The sequence below is a fragment of the Podarcis liolepis genome (assembly GCF_965112155.1).
Source record: "Podarcis liolepis genome assembly, chromosome: 6".
NCBI lineage: Eukaryota > Metazoa > Chordata > Lepidosauria > Squamata > Lacertidae > Podarcis > Podarcis liolepis.
Window position 1 is genome coordinate 95,974,755 of NC_139559.1, and position 13,535 is coordinate 95,988,289.

At 43.9% G+C, this 13,535-nt stretch overlaps 2 long non-coding RNA genes across 2 annotated transcripts; one reads left to right on the forward strand and one right to left on the reverse strand.

Moving 5' to 3' along the window:
• Positions 1–6,879: 6,879 nt before the first annotated feature.
• LOC310709845 lies at positions 6,880–9,644 on the forward strand. Its single transcript, XR_014527686.1, has 2 exons — positions 6,880–7,028; positions 8,721–9,644. It is a non-coding gene; the product is annotated as an uncharacterized lncRNA (long non-coding RNA).
• On the reverse strand, positions 9,330–12,583 carry LOC310709846. The gene is made up of 2 exons (XR_014527687.1): positions 12,271–12,583; positions 9,330–10,398 (listed from the first exon to the last, which is right to left on the reverse strand). It is a non-coding gene; the product is annotated as an uncharacterized lncRNA (long non-coding RNA).
• Positions 12,584–13,535: the final 952 nt, after the last annotated feature.

Consider the following 13,535-nt stretch of genomic DNA (forward strand, 5'->3'; position numbering starts at 1 on the left):
CATACACTTCAGGTTACAGACTCTGCTGGTAGCCTTTTTAGCCTCGGGTGAGAAGAGCTTTGCGCCCGGGACAGGGAAATGGGAGTCAACAGACACTCAAGGAATAGTTTCAGAGAAAAGCTTTATTCTGCCATCCGGGGTGGCAGAAGGAGCAAGTGTGATAGATTCACAAAAGAAGCATGAGTTCACAGCCATTTGCGCAGAGCATATATTCCCCTCCCAGTTCCCTCCCCTTTCTCCTCCTCCTCAAGAGTCCTGCCCCATTGTGATGAAATTCCAGTGCCTGTCTTCGGAGAACTTCCTGACATTAGTGACAAAGATGCCTCCAGTGCTGAAGGACACGAAGAAGAAGTGGTTCTTGAAGATGATGCTCCACATCCATTTTCCCAAAAGGAGTTGAATGATCTAGTTCGCGACCTCAGCTTGTCAAAGGACTCTGCCGAACTGTTGGCATCCAGATTGGTGTTTTTTTTTTAATATTTTTATTGAATTTTTAAGAGAAGAAGATAGCAAAACATATATCAGACACAAAACACATAGCTATCAACAATATATAAAGAAGAAAAGAAAAAACTCACAGTTTTCCATACATATTTTCCATAACCAACTGGACTTCCTCACATTTCCCTTTCCTGCGTTCTCCATAGAAAAGTTATGTTTAGCAAATTATTACCTTCTTTCCAATTTTATGTTCTAATTCTAATGTATTATGCCTCTAGTAAGTATTTCCATCAAATATTTAAGTGCTTAGTTTTGGCATAACTTTACTTCAAATCTCATCTTTGTATTTCAACTTATTCTCATCCATATCTCATTTAAACTTCTGATGCCATAGTCTTTCCTTTCATGCACCTTCTTAACATTCATGCAATTTATATAATTTTTGTAAATAATCTTTAAACTTCTTCCAGTCCTCTTCCACCTCCTCTTTTCCCAGGTCTCGAATTCTGCCAGTCATCTCAGCCAGCTCCATGTAGTCTATCAGTTGCGTTTGCCATTCTTCCAGTGTGGGTAAATCTTGTAACTTCCAGTATTTTGCAATGAGTATTCTTGCTGCTGTTGTTGCATACATTAAAAAAACTCTGTCTTTTTTTAACACCTTCTGGTCGACAATACCCAAAAGGAAGGCCTCTGGCTTCTTAGGGAAGGTATACTTAAATACCTTTTTTAACTCATTGTAAATCACTTCCCAGAAGGCCTTCACTTTCGGGCAGGTCCACCACAGGTGAAAAAACGTTCCTTCAGTCTCCTTACATTTCCAACATTTGTTATCATGCAGGTGATATATTTTTGCAAGCTTGACTGGGGTCATGTACCACCTGTATATCATTTTCATAATATTTTCTTTCAAAGCATTACATGCCGTAAACTTCACACCGGTGGTCCATAACCTTTCCCAGTCAGCAAACATGATGTTATATCCAATATCCTGTGCCCATTTTATCATAGCTGATTTAACTGTTTCATCTTGTGTGTTCCATTTCAACAGCAGATTATACATTCTTGAAATTACCTTGGTCTTAGGTTCTAACAATTCTGTTTCTAATTTCGATTTTTCCACCTGGAATCCTATCTTTTTATCCATATTGAAAACCTCCTTAACCTGGGCATAATGTAACCAATCTCGCACTTTACCCTCCAGTTTCTCCAAGCTCCGCAACCTCCAGGTTTCTCCGACCTTTTCAATTATTTCCCAATATTTCGGCCATTCAGCCTCCATATTGAGTCTTTTCCGAGCCTTAGCCTCCATAGGTGACAACCACCTTGGAGTCTTGTTTTCTAACAAATCCTTGTATTTTGACCAGACATTAAATATTGCTTTCCTGACAATATGGTTCTTGAAAGTTTTATGAATCTTTACCTTGTCGTACCACAAATAAGCATGCCAACCAAAAGCATTATTAACCCCCTCCAGATCCAGGACATCAGTGTTCTCAAGGAGTAACCAATCTTTCATCCAGCAGAAAGCTGCAGCTTCATAATACAACCTTAAATCCGGCAGGGCAAACCCCCCTCTTTCCTTTGCATCGGTCAAAATTTTAAATTTTATTCTGGGCTTTTTGCCCTGCCAGATAAACTTAGAAATATCTTTCTGCCACTTTCCAAAACATTCCACTCTGTCCACGATCTGTAGGGCCTGAAACAAGAACAACATTTTTGGCAACACATTCATCTTTATAGCGGCTATTCGGCCCAACAAGGAAAGTTTCAATCATGTCCAAATTTCTAAGTCTTTTTTAATTTCTGACCAACATTTTTCATAGTTATCTTTAAACAAATTCAAATTTTTCGCAGACAAGTTGACCCCTAGGTATTTCACTTTTTTAACCACATTTAAATCAGTCTCCTTCTGAAACCTCTCTGTTTCCATGGATGTCAATTTTTTTCCCAACACCTTAGTTTTCTGCTTGTTTAATTTAAATCCCGCCAACCGACCAAATTCATGAATCAATTCTAAAGCTCTTTTCGTACTAGATTCTGGCTCCTGTAATGTTAAAACCAAGTCATCTGCAAACGCCTTTAATTTGTACTGTTTGGCTCCGACCTGTATCCCTTCCACCAACCGGTCCCCTCTAATCATGTTCAAAAGAACCTCCAGAACCGAGATAAATAACAGAGGGGAGATAGGGCAACCTTGTCGTGTTCCTTTTTCAATCATAAACTCTTCTGTCACCACATTGTTAACTATCAGTTTAGCTTTTTGCTCTGAATAAATTGCCTGTATTCCATTTTCGAACCCCCGTCCCACTCCCATCCCTTCCAAATTTTTCTTCATAAACTTCCATGAAATATTATCAAATGCTTTCTCCGCATCTATAAAAATTAACACTGCTTTAGTATTGATATTCGTCTGTAAAAGTTCCAAAATGTCAATAATGTTCCTCGTGTTATCAAACAAATGTCTACCTGGGAGAAAGCCTGCCTGATCTTTATGAATTACTTCGTTTAGCACTTTTTTAAATCTACTTGCCAAAATGCCAGCAAAAATTTTGTAATCCACATTCAGGAGCGAAATGGGACGGTAGTTCTTAAGTTGGGTCTTTTCAGCTTCCGATTTAGGTATCAATGTGATGAAAGCTTCTTTCCACGATTCCGGTGCCTTCTTCCCCTCCAAGATCTCATTACAAACCTCCAAAAGTGGTTGTGTCAGATAGTCTTTCAATGTCTTATAATATTTTGAGGTAAGTCCATCTGGCCCTGGAGACTTGCCAAGTTGCATATTCTGAATGGCACCTTCAATTTCTTGTTGTGTTATTTTGCAATTTAGGATTGACCTCTTTTCCTGAGTTAATTTTGGTAGTCCATTCTTCTTTAGAAATTGATCAATCTCTGTTTCTTTTTGTGGCCCTTGCGTATAGAGTTGTTTAAAGTATATCTGGAAACACTTTCTAATCTCTTCGGGGTTTTGTATATTTCTCCCTTCATTTTCTAAATTTGTCACCGTGTTCAGTTTTTGTCTCTTCTTCAGCTGCCATGCTAGCAGCTTCCCACATTTATTTGCTGACTCAAATGTCTTTTGTTTCATTAATTTGATTTTCCACTCCACTTCTTGATTTACCAATTTGGTATATTGAGCTTGATGAAATTTAATTTCTCTCAAAATCTCCTGCGACTTTGGTTTCAGTCTCAACTTTTTTCCTCCTTCTCTTATTTTCTCCAAAATCTTATCTTTTCTCTCATTCTGTGCTTTTTTCTTAATGGAGTTCTGTTGTATCAAAAAACCCCTCATAACAGCTTTGCTTGCGTCCCAGATTACTCTTTTTTCCGCTGTAGTGTTCAGATTTATTTCAAAATAGTCTCTTAATGTCTTTTGGGCCTTCTTAATAACTTCCTGATCTCTAAACAAGGTGTCATTCATTCTCCATCTGAAGGAGCCGGTTGGAGTTAGTCTCATTTCCATTTTCATAGCGTTATGGTCGGAGCAAGTTTTTGGGCAGATTTCCACTTTTCTAGTCTTCGGTGCCAGTCCTCGAGTTATCCATATTTGGTCGATTCTTGTCCATGACAGATGAGCTTCAGAGAAGAATGTTCCTTCTCTTCCTAGGGGGTTCTTTGTCCTCCAAATGTCAATCAAGTCCAGATTGTCAGTTAGCTCAAAAAAAGTTTTAGGTAGTCTGCTGTCTTTTGTCAAGTTTTGGTTTTGTGATTTGTCCATGTTGGTAGATACCACCCCATTCATATCTCCCATCATGATGATGTTATTGTAATCCAAAAATCCAGCAATGTCTCATGCAGCTTCTTATAAAATTCTGACTTCCCCTCATTTGGAGCATAAATTCCCAATATCAAAACCTTTTCGCCTTGTGCTTGTATCTCAATTGCCAAGATTCTTCCTTGCTCATCTTTAAATAAAAATTTTGGTGCTAGGCTCTCCTTTGCATAAATCACCACTCCTCTTTTCTTGACTCTGTCCGATGATATAAACTCTTGGCCTAATCTCTTGTTGACTAACACTTTCCTGTGGAGCCTAGTCACATGTGTTTCCTGCAAGCAGATAATGTCCAATTGCTCTTTCCTTAATACAGTGGTGCCCCGCAAGACGAATGCCTCGCAAGACAAAAAACTCGCTAGACGAAAGGTTTTTTCATTCGCGATTTGCCTCGCAAGACGAATTCCCCTATGGGTTTGCTTCGCAAGACGAAAACGTCTTGCGACTTTGTTAAACGGTTTAAACCGTGCTTCGCAAGAAGAAAAATTCGCTAGACAGCAAAAATTGCGGAACGAATTAATTTCGTCTTGCGGGGCACCACTGTATGTGAAATATTCTTCTCCTTTTTTCCGGGGAGTTACCACCGTTGATGTTCCAACTAAGAACCCAAAGATTGGAGACTGTTCATTGACAGCAGCAAGCGATCACTGAAATGTGTTCTGCTACACAACGGCAACCAGTTTGCCTCTATACCCCTGGCTCACTCGACTACAGTGAAGGAGAACTATGAAGCAGTGAAGTATGTGCTGGAGAAAATTGGTTATGGTCAGCATAAGTGGTTTATTTGTGTTGACCTGAAGATGGTGAACTTTTTGTTGGGACAACAGTCTGGCTTCAACAAGTACCCATGTTTTCTGTGCATGTGGGATAGTAGGGACAGTGCTCAGCATTACACGAAGAAGGACTAGCCTCTGCGGGAGGAATTGGTGCCTTGCAAAGAAAGGAACATCATCAATGACCCTCTGGTGGACAGAGACAGAATACTCTTCCCACCGCTGCACATCAAGCTCGGCTTAATCAAGCAGTTCACCAAAGGCTCTGGACAAGGATGGTGACTGCTTCACTTGTGCCAGGATTGACCATGGAGAAGTTGAAAGCTGGCATCTTTGACGGTCCTCAGATCCGTCAGCTCATCAGAGATCCAGAGTTCCGAAACTCAATGAACGAAATGGAACTGGAAGCGTGGAAGGCATTTGTTCTGGTAGTGAAGAACTTTCTAAGCAACAATAAGGTCAGAAACTATGCAGAACTTGTCAACAACATGCTGACTGCTTTCAGAAACCTGGGCTGCAACATGAGCGTGAAATGCACTACCTATTTTCACATATAGACCGGTTTCCTGAGAACCTGGGTTCAATGAGTGACGAGCAGGGGGAGAGATTCCATCAGGACATGAAAGAGATGGAGACCAGGTATCAGGGTCGCTGGGACGCAGTCATGATGGCTGACTACTGTTGGACTCTGAAGAGAGACCTCCCTGCCGCTGAGCATTCCAGGAGTTCAAAAAAACGGAAGTTCAAGCCCTGAAGTTTGAAAAATGGTGAAGCAACATGCAACTTATGTGTACTTACCTTTCTCAATGCCCAGCATTCAGTTTACAGTAATCAATGTTTCTATCAGGTAATCAATAGATGTTGTTGGAAAAACATTATTTTCTCTTAAAAACATATTTAGGATGATATGTGTTGACAAAAATCAGCTGATAATGCCACAAAATGTAATCGGTTTTGTCACAAGATCTGATTTTTTACAAATCAACATAGCACAACAACCTGACCTGATGGAGAGAAACGGATGCCATTTCCTGATTCAGCAGTGCAAAAAGACCCTAAATCAATTGTAGAAATCTAGACAACATTCAAAAGGTAAAAAATTGTTGCCCAGTGTATAATTGAACATCTTTTGGGGGCAATTCCAAACCTGTTATTCCAAGAAGAAAGGCCTCTGGTTTCTTTATAAATGTATATTTCAACATTTTTTTCAATTCATTATAAATCTTTTCCCAGAAGTCTTTCACCTTGGGGCAGGTCCACCACATATGATAGAAAGTACCTTCGTTTTCTTTACATTTCCAGCAATGGTTATCACAGTTATGATAAATCTTTGCTAATTTAACTGGGGTCGGATACCATCTATACATCATTTTCATTATGTTTTCCTTTAGTACAGTACATGCAGTGAACTTGACCCCTTTCTTCCACAATCTTTCCCAATCCTCAAACATTATGTTATGTCCTACATGTCTTGCCCAATCTATCATCACTGATTTAACTTGTTCATCCTTCGCATGCCACTCTAACAATGGGAAATGTAGTGTTTTCAAAGCCCCCCCCCCCAATGTTGCAGGGGGCATTCTCTGGGTGTTTGGTGTTGCTTTGGAGTGAATCAGATGACATTGGACCTTTGGAGAAATCGTGACCCTGTGGGTTAGGGCACTGAAGCCTCATCTTGGGGGGGGCGCCATAAAACGTGGGGTTTTCACTGCCATGGATCACAAAACGGCTGCTGTTTTGTGCAAAGCTGGTAGACTGAGAAACTAGTATTTTATTTTTATTTTTAAAAAGATAAACTAAAGGTGTGTGCTTACAGGTAAACAGATACCAGTGTGCAGGCAAGAATCAAGAAAATACAGGTGTTCCCTCTTAACTGACATTCTGAACTGAACAGAACTGAAGGGAGGGGCTGGTTCTGGAGCCAAGCTGTTTAGATTGGGTTTGGGTGGATGCGAAGAGGATGCCTCCAACTTCTTGGGCTTTGCTTCTCAACTTATTCTGCCTTCTGGGACCCCCCAGCCCAAGACCAACCACCTCTTGGATAGGTGAGCATGCAGATATTTTGGAATGTGAGTGTGGGGCAGGATGACCGCGTATGAAAGCTCCTTTGAGCACAAGTGCTGGCCCCCCTTTTCTCTCCCATGGAGGCCCTGAACTGGCCAGCTCCTGGTTCAGGGCCTCCAAGGGAGAGAAAAGGGAACCTCAGCTACTCTTTGCCTTCGGAGGACAATGTCTCCCTCCCAGAGCCCCAAGACTTACGGCTGCTGCTCTAACAGCCTCAGGACATCCAAGGGATCATGAGCAAAGCACACAAGCCCTGCCCGCCAGATGTGAAGCACTCTCCTGAGAGAATTGGGGTTTTTTAACTGGCTGAACAGAGTTTCAGCCCTTGGGGAATTTGATTTCTTAAACATACACCTTCCCCTTCCTTGTGTCCCTGGGGAGAAAAGCCAATCCTGCTTTCTTCCTTTGGTAATTTTATCAGAGGAAAGAAACTCTTTCAGTGGTCTAATAGATTTGCTGAATCATGAATTCTGTACATGCACAGAAGCTATACCTCTTGAAACCCCAAAGATGGGCAAGATGGGGCATTTCTCTCCACCTGGCTCCACCGGATATTGCTGATGGCCAATGAAAGCCCAAGTAGGGATTCCTAGTGGGGGATGTTGCTGTGGTATAGTGGAGGAGCAGGGCCAGGAGGCTAACTTGGACACCTGAGAACACAAAAAAGCAGCAGCAAAACAACTACATGTTTCCTTTTAAATGGGCCTTCCTGCTGAGTGTAAAGCATAGATCCTCATTTTTTAAGGGAAAAGGGAGAGAAGGCTTCTCCCAAAGTGTTAGAAGGCCACAAATAATGTAACAATAGAACAAAACAAATGTGCCGTTTCATGTGATACAGAATCCTATGTGCAAATCTGTTAGATTGAGAAATTTGTACTAAATAAGAAAAAAAAATTAAAGGTGTGTGCTTGCAGGTAAACAGATTGGAGATTTTCTGCAAGATCATGTGAGATCTCACTGAAGTCTTGCAAGATGTCTAGGAGAGCAAAATATGTATTGAGATTTGGGAGAGATCTTGCATGCTCTTTCAGGGACCAAAGCCATCACTGCTGCAGCGCCAAAGGCAGGTGGCTAAGGGGTGGTGAGTGTCCCACGGGGCGAAATGGGATGTACCCCCCCCTCAAGCTCAGGATTCCAGAACTAACAACTGTCAGTTGGGAGGGACGGAAGGCAAGGACCCACAGCCCAGGTGGGGCTCGCTAGCTTGGGGAGGAGGTGTGTGATTCCTCAGCTGGAGTAGATGCAGGACAGTTGAGGCTCACATGCCTCATCACCGCAGAAGCTATAACTGGAAAGCTGTCCTGGCCAGGCCTGTGTCCTTTGGCTCCAGTTGGGAGTGAGACGGATGACGTCTGATTTTTGGCGAAATATTTTTTTTAAAAAAAATTATGATTTTCAAGTTTATACATTTCAATAATTTTGTAGTCATTTTAACATATCAAAACTTGACTTCCTTCCCCCTCTTTCTGCAGTTCTTTAAATTGATTCTTCATATCTTATGCATATCCAAATTACCTCAATTTCTTCATTTATGCATCTGCTTTACATAGATAATCTTATTCAACTGCAGGTTATTCCAATAATCCTGCCAATGTTCTTATCTGTTTACAGTTTGTAACTATTCATTCAACCATTTCCATTCTTTAATAAAAAGTTTGTTCTCTTGCTCCTAGAAACGGTCAGCATGTGACAGAGGCCACATCCTGGGAACGGTTTGACTGGCCACCTAAACCAGGTGAGAGCAGCCAAAGAGTCTCAAATGCTCAGGAACTTCCCCTGTGTGCCAAGACAGGCTCCAGAAGATTGAGCGGACAAGACCAAGCGTGGGCCCAGTGGTCAAGAAGGTGGTTTCTGCAATGCTGTGGAGGGAAGTGAGGGGCAGATGGGGCTCATCCACCTATGAAGATAGCCCATCGAGGAGAAGGAAAACTCTGATCCTAATTTGCCTTGTGGGATATCTTTGGGAGCTGAAAAGGCTAAGGAGTAAACCCTACACAAATCTGGAGTGGAGTCCCTCAGGCGGGTGGATGGCGCCGTTTACAACCCCTTCTGACAACTCCTGCAGCCCAACTGGTGCCTAACTCTGCTTTCCTTGGAGACACATCTGCAAAGCCAAGAGGGAGTCTTGTCATCTGGGAAGCCCAGGACCTCCAGACACACTGCCCAGTCTTGCTCCCTGGAGAGGTCACTTTGGGACTGCTGACACCGTTGCTTGACTTTTGACCTCACCCCTGGAGGCGTACTCCATTGCTTCTCAAGACAGACAAATGCCAACATTAAAAAACTATTTGAAAGAATTTTATTTCATTCACAAAAGACAATCTGGCATGTGATTAGGACAGTGGTTTTCAGACAACGGGTGACACGTTTATTGATCCAGTTTGGAAGTCTCTGTCTTGTCTTCGCACATGCGCAGTTCCATCTAGGAGCAACAACAAGGGAAGGAGCCAAACTGTCGACTCCTGCAGCCAGACTCAGGATTTCCACTCATGCTCACAAACATAGGAAAAAGCACCGCCTAGGATAAAAGGATGATCACAGAATAGCATGTTTGTAAAGGAACTTGATTAGAATAATAATGATGATGATGATTTTTATTTTATTTTTCTATTTGGGTTTGTGGGGAAGGGGGGGACTGGGTCTTGGTGGGGAGGGAGCTCTGTGCTGGAGTTGCTGGTCTCACTGCTGTCGCTGCCCGGAAGAGAGAAGAAGAGAAAATATTTTTAATCTTTCCATTTCTTATTCTGTTGACAACCCATCTTTCCTTCAAGGATCTCCAGGTGGCTTACGCTATTCTCCCATTCTTTAATTACATTTACTTCCTCATTCCATTTCTCTTCCAATATCTCTTCCTCCTCCTCCTCGCAGACCAGGGGGTGGATTTTAGGGGCACGACAGCAGGAGGCCAGCAGCTCGCACAGCCTACCACACTGGCCATTCTCTCTTTCAACAGCCTTGGAGAACAACTGAGTAGGCATCTAGAGTGTCAACTGAACAGGCATGTGGATCAGCTAGTCACTGGACACAGTCTATTCTTTTGGAGGGGGCTTTCCCCAGTTTCCATTTATAAGAAGTTTGAAAGGTTGCCTCTTTATAAAGTCTGTTTCCTTGTGACGAGAGACCACACTGGAGACTCATAGTGTTTTTGAAATATAAAAAGGTAAAGGGACTCCTGACCATTAAGTCCAGTCGTGGCCGACTCTGGGGTTGCAGCGCTCATCTTGCTTTATTGGCGGACCGGTCATGAACAGCTTCCGGGTCATGTGGCCAGCATGACTAAGCTGCTTCTGAACCAGAGCAGCGCACGGAAACACCCTTTACCTTCCCGCCGTAGCGGTACCTATTTATCTACTTGCACATTGACGTGCTTTCGAACTGCTAGGTTGGCAGGAGCAGGGACCAAGCAACGGGAGTTCACTCCGTCATGGGGATTCGAACTGCCAGCCTTCTGATAGGCAAGTCCTAGGCTCTGTGGTTTAACCCACAGCGCCACCCGCATCCCTATTATTTATTTATTTAGATACTTGGGTTTGGAGCGAAGGGAGAACTGGGTCTTGGAGAGGCGTAGAGCTGTACTGGAGCTGATGGCCTCACTGATATCGCTGCCTGGAAGAGAAATGAAGAGAAATAATTCTTAATTTTTTCATTGATTACTACATTGATGACCCATCTTTCCTGCAATGATCTCCAGGTGGCTTGCGTTATTCTCCCTTCCTCCCTTCCTCATCCCATCCCTGAACTCTTCTTGAATCAGGGAGCTGCCTCCCCCCATCCCAGTGATCCAGATTCTCTCTGGCCTCCCTGTTCCTCAAGAACAAAGATCAACACTCCCCATCTATATATCGGTGGCATCCATCCCCTGGTCGCTTGGTCTTACATAAATTGTTTTCACCTTCACTAAAGATTCCTTCTGATCTTCATAACCATCACTTCATCCTCCCATTTCTTTTCCAATATCTCTTCCTCCTCCTCCTCACAGACCAGGGGATGGATCTTTGGCACGTGACAGCAGGAGACCAGCAGCTCATGCAGCCAATCTTTATAAACTAATCTAACCATGACTTGGTTCCCTATGTTTCTGAATCTTGAGGGATAGTAAAAGAAACAGAATGCAGAAGGAATTAGGAATCCTACTTATACTTTAGATGAAGAAAGTCTCTTCATTACACCATAAAACGTATTTCCTTTCTCACAAACTACCTCCTCAAACGAAAGATGCTCATCTTTAATTTTATAGTCCCTTTCCTCTTTTGTGCAGTTCTGCCCCTCCTTTCGCCACTTTTCTTCTCTTCCCGATTCTCCAATTAGTCCAGCCGTTTCTCCTAGACCACGCTATGCCATCTTTGCCATCTTTATAGGTTAGTGTTTAATATAAGTTCAATATTAAAAGTGTTGCCTTCTCTTTTACCTTTGTTTTCCAGTAACTTCCACTCTTTTACCGCAAACAGCGCTGAGAATCCAAGTCTTTTAACTCAGTCTCTTTTGCTGGGCTCATGCCACTTCAAAGTAAAAAACAAGTTAAGTCCTTGAATTCCGCTTCTTTTAATGGGCTAGTACTGCTGCTGCAGAGTGAAATTTGAATCTGTCTTCCTTTTCTTACTGGTACTTGTTAGAGAAATCTTTGCTTATGCTTACGTATAATGAGAAAGATTTCCAATATGTTTAAGATAAAATCTCCCGTTCTTTACTCTTTATGTGCTAGTCTTTCGGGTCTGTTTCTGAGCAGTTCAGTTTGTATAAATAAGTCTCACAGACCCTCTTCTCCTCAAGCTCTCCTTGTTAGCTGCCGTTCTTACCCTTTGGGACTTTGAGGCTTGCTGCTGAGGATTGCTCGTGTCCTTGAGTCTAGGTACTCTCTGTCGACTCACCTCCTGGTTAGGACGTGGGCTTCGAAGGGTTCCTTTTTTGACGCTGCTGGACAATGTCAACCCTGGGCCACGCCCAGAGCCTTTTTGGGGGTCGTGTAGCCTCCGCGTTGCCCCCCCCAAAGTTCCCTCTAACAGCTGCTAGGCGCGGAGAACCCGTGAAGCACATCCACAACGGAGGGCGGAAAAACCGGAAGCCCTTACATACCAGGTTTGGGAGGGGGATTTGGTCTGTGATAGGCTTTTTCCGTAGGGACACCGGTGGCCACAGAGCCTAGGGCTTGCTGATCAGAAGGTCGGCAGCTCGAATCCCCGTGACGGGGTGAGCTCCCGCTGCTCGGTCCCAGCTCCTGCCAACCTAGCAGTTCGAAAGCACAAAGTGGAAGTAGATAAATACCGTATTTTTCGCTTTATAGGACGCAATTTCCCCCCTCCAAAAATTAAGGGGAAATGATCAAAGCAGCAGAAATAAGAGATGATTGGATCCCTTTAAGAGCTCAAAGCATGGGTACCCCCAACAAAAATTTAAAATTCGGTTTTGTAATTTGGAACTAATGTGATTTGATTGGTTTGCTAATAAAAAATATATTATAAAAAAAACAAAAATTAAGGGAAAATTTGTGTGCACCCTATGGAGTGAATGCAGGCTGCGCAGCTAAGCCCAAAGCCAGAGCAGGCAAAAGGAGCGCTGTGCAGCGCTCCATCTCGCTGTTCTAGCTTGGGGTTAGCTGTGCAAAGCCTCCGCAGGGCACCCTGCCGCCCTGCGGAGTCTTCAAAGGCCGTCCCCGAAGCCAGAACAATGAGGCGGAGCTCACTGCGCGGTGCTCCGTCTCACTGTTCTAGCTTGGGGGTGGCTGCACAAAGCCTCCGCAGGGCAGCGGGGTGCCTTCACCCCGCTGCTCTGCGGAGGCTTCAAAGGCTGCACTCTGGGGGCTTCAGGCAGCTATCCGCAAGCCTTCCAAGCGCAGCAGGAGTTCCCGCTGCACTCAGAAGGCTTGCGGATAGCCGCCTGAAGCCTGGAGAGCGAGAGGGGTCGGTGCACACCGATCCCTCTTGCTCTCCAGGCTACGCTTCGCTGGAGAGGCGCTGCACAGTTTTCCCTCTCTGCGCAGCGCCCCTTCAGTGAAGCGGGAGGAGAGATCGAAGGGGCTCCGTTTCTCCTGCCGCTTCGCTGAAGGGACACTGAGCAGAGAGGGAGAGAATTCCCCCCCCGGTCTCCCCCTCCTATGATCCGGTGCGTCTTATGGTCCGGTGCGTCCTATAGAGCGAAAAATACGGTAGGTGCCGTTCTGTCGGGAAGGTAAACAGCCTTTCCGTGCACTGCTCTGCTTTTGCCAGAAGCGGCTTCGTCATCCTGGCCACATGACCCAGAAGCTGTACGCCGGCTCCCTCAGCCTATAGAGCGAGATGAGCGCGCAACCCTAGAGTCGTCCGCGACTGGACCTAACGGTCAGGGGTCCCTGTACCTTTACCTAGGCTTTTTCCAGATCTGCCTTACTGCCCTATGTTTCTAAATCTTGAGGGAGAGCAAAAGAAGCAGAATGCAGAAAGAATTAGACATCCTACTTACACTCAAGAAGAAGAAATCTTTATTTTGCCGGAAAACATCATTACTTCTCACAA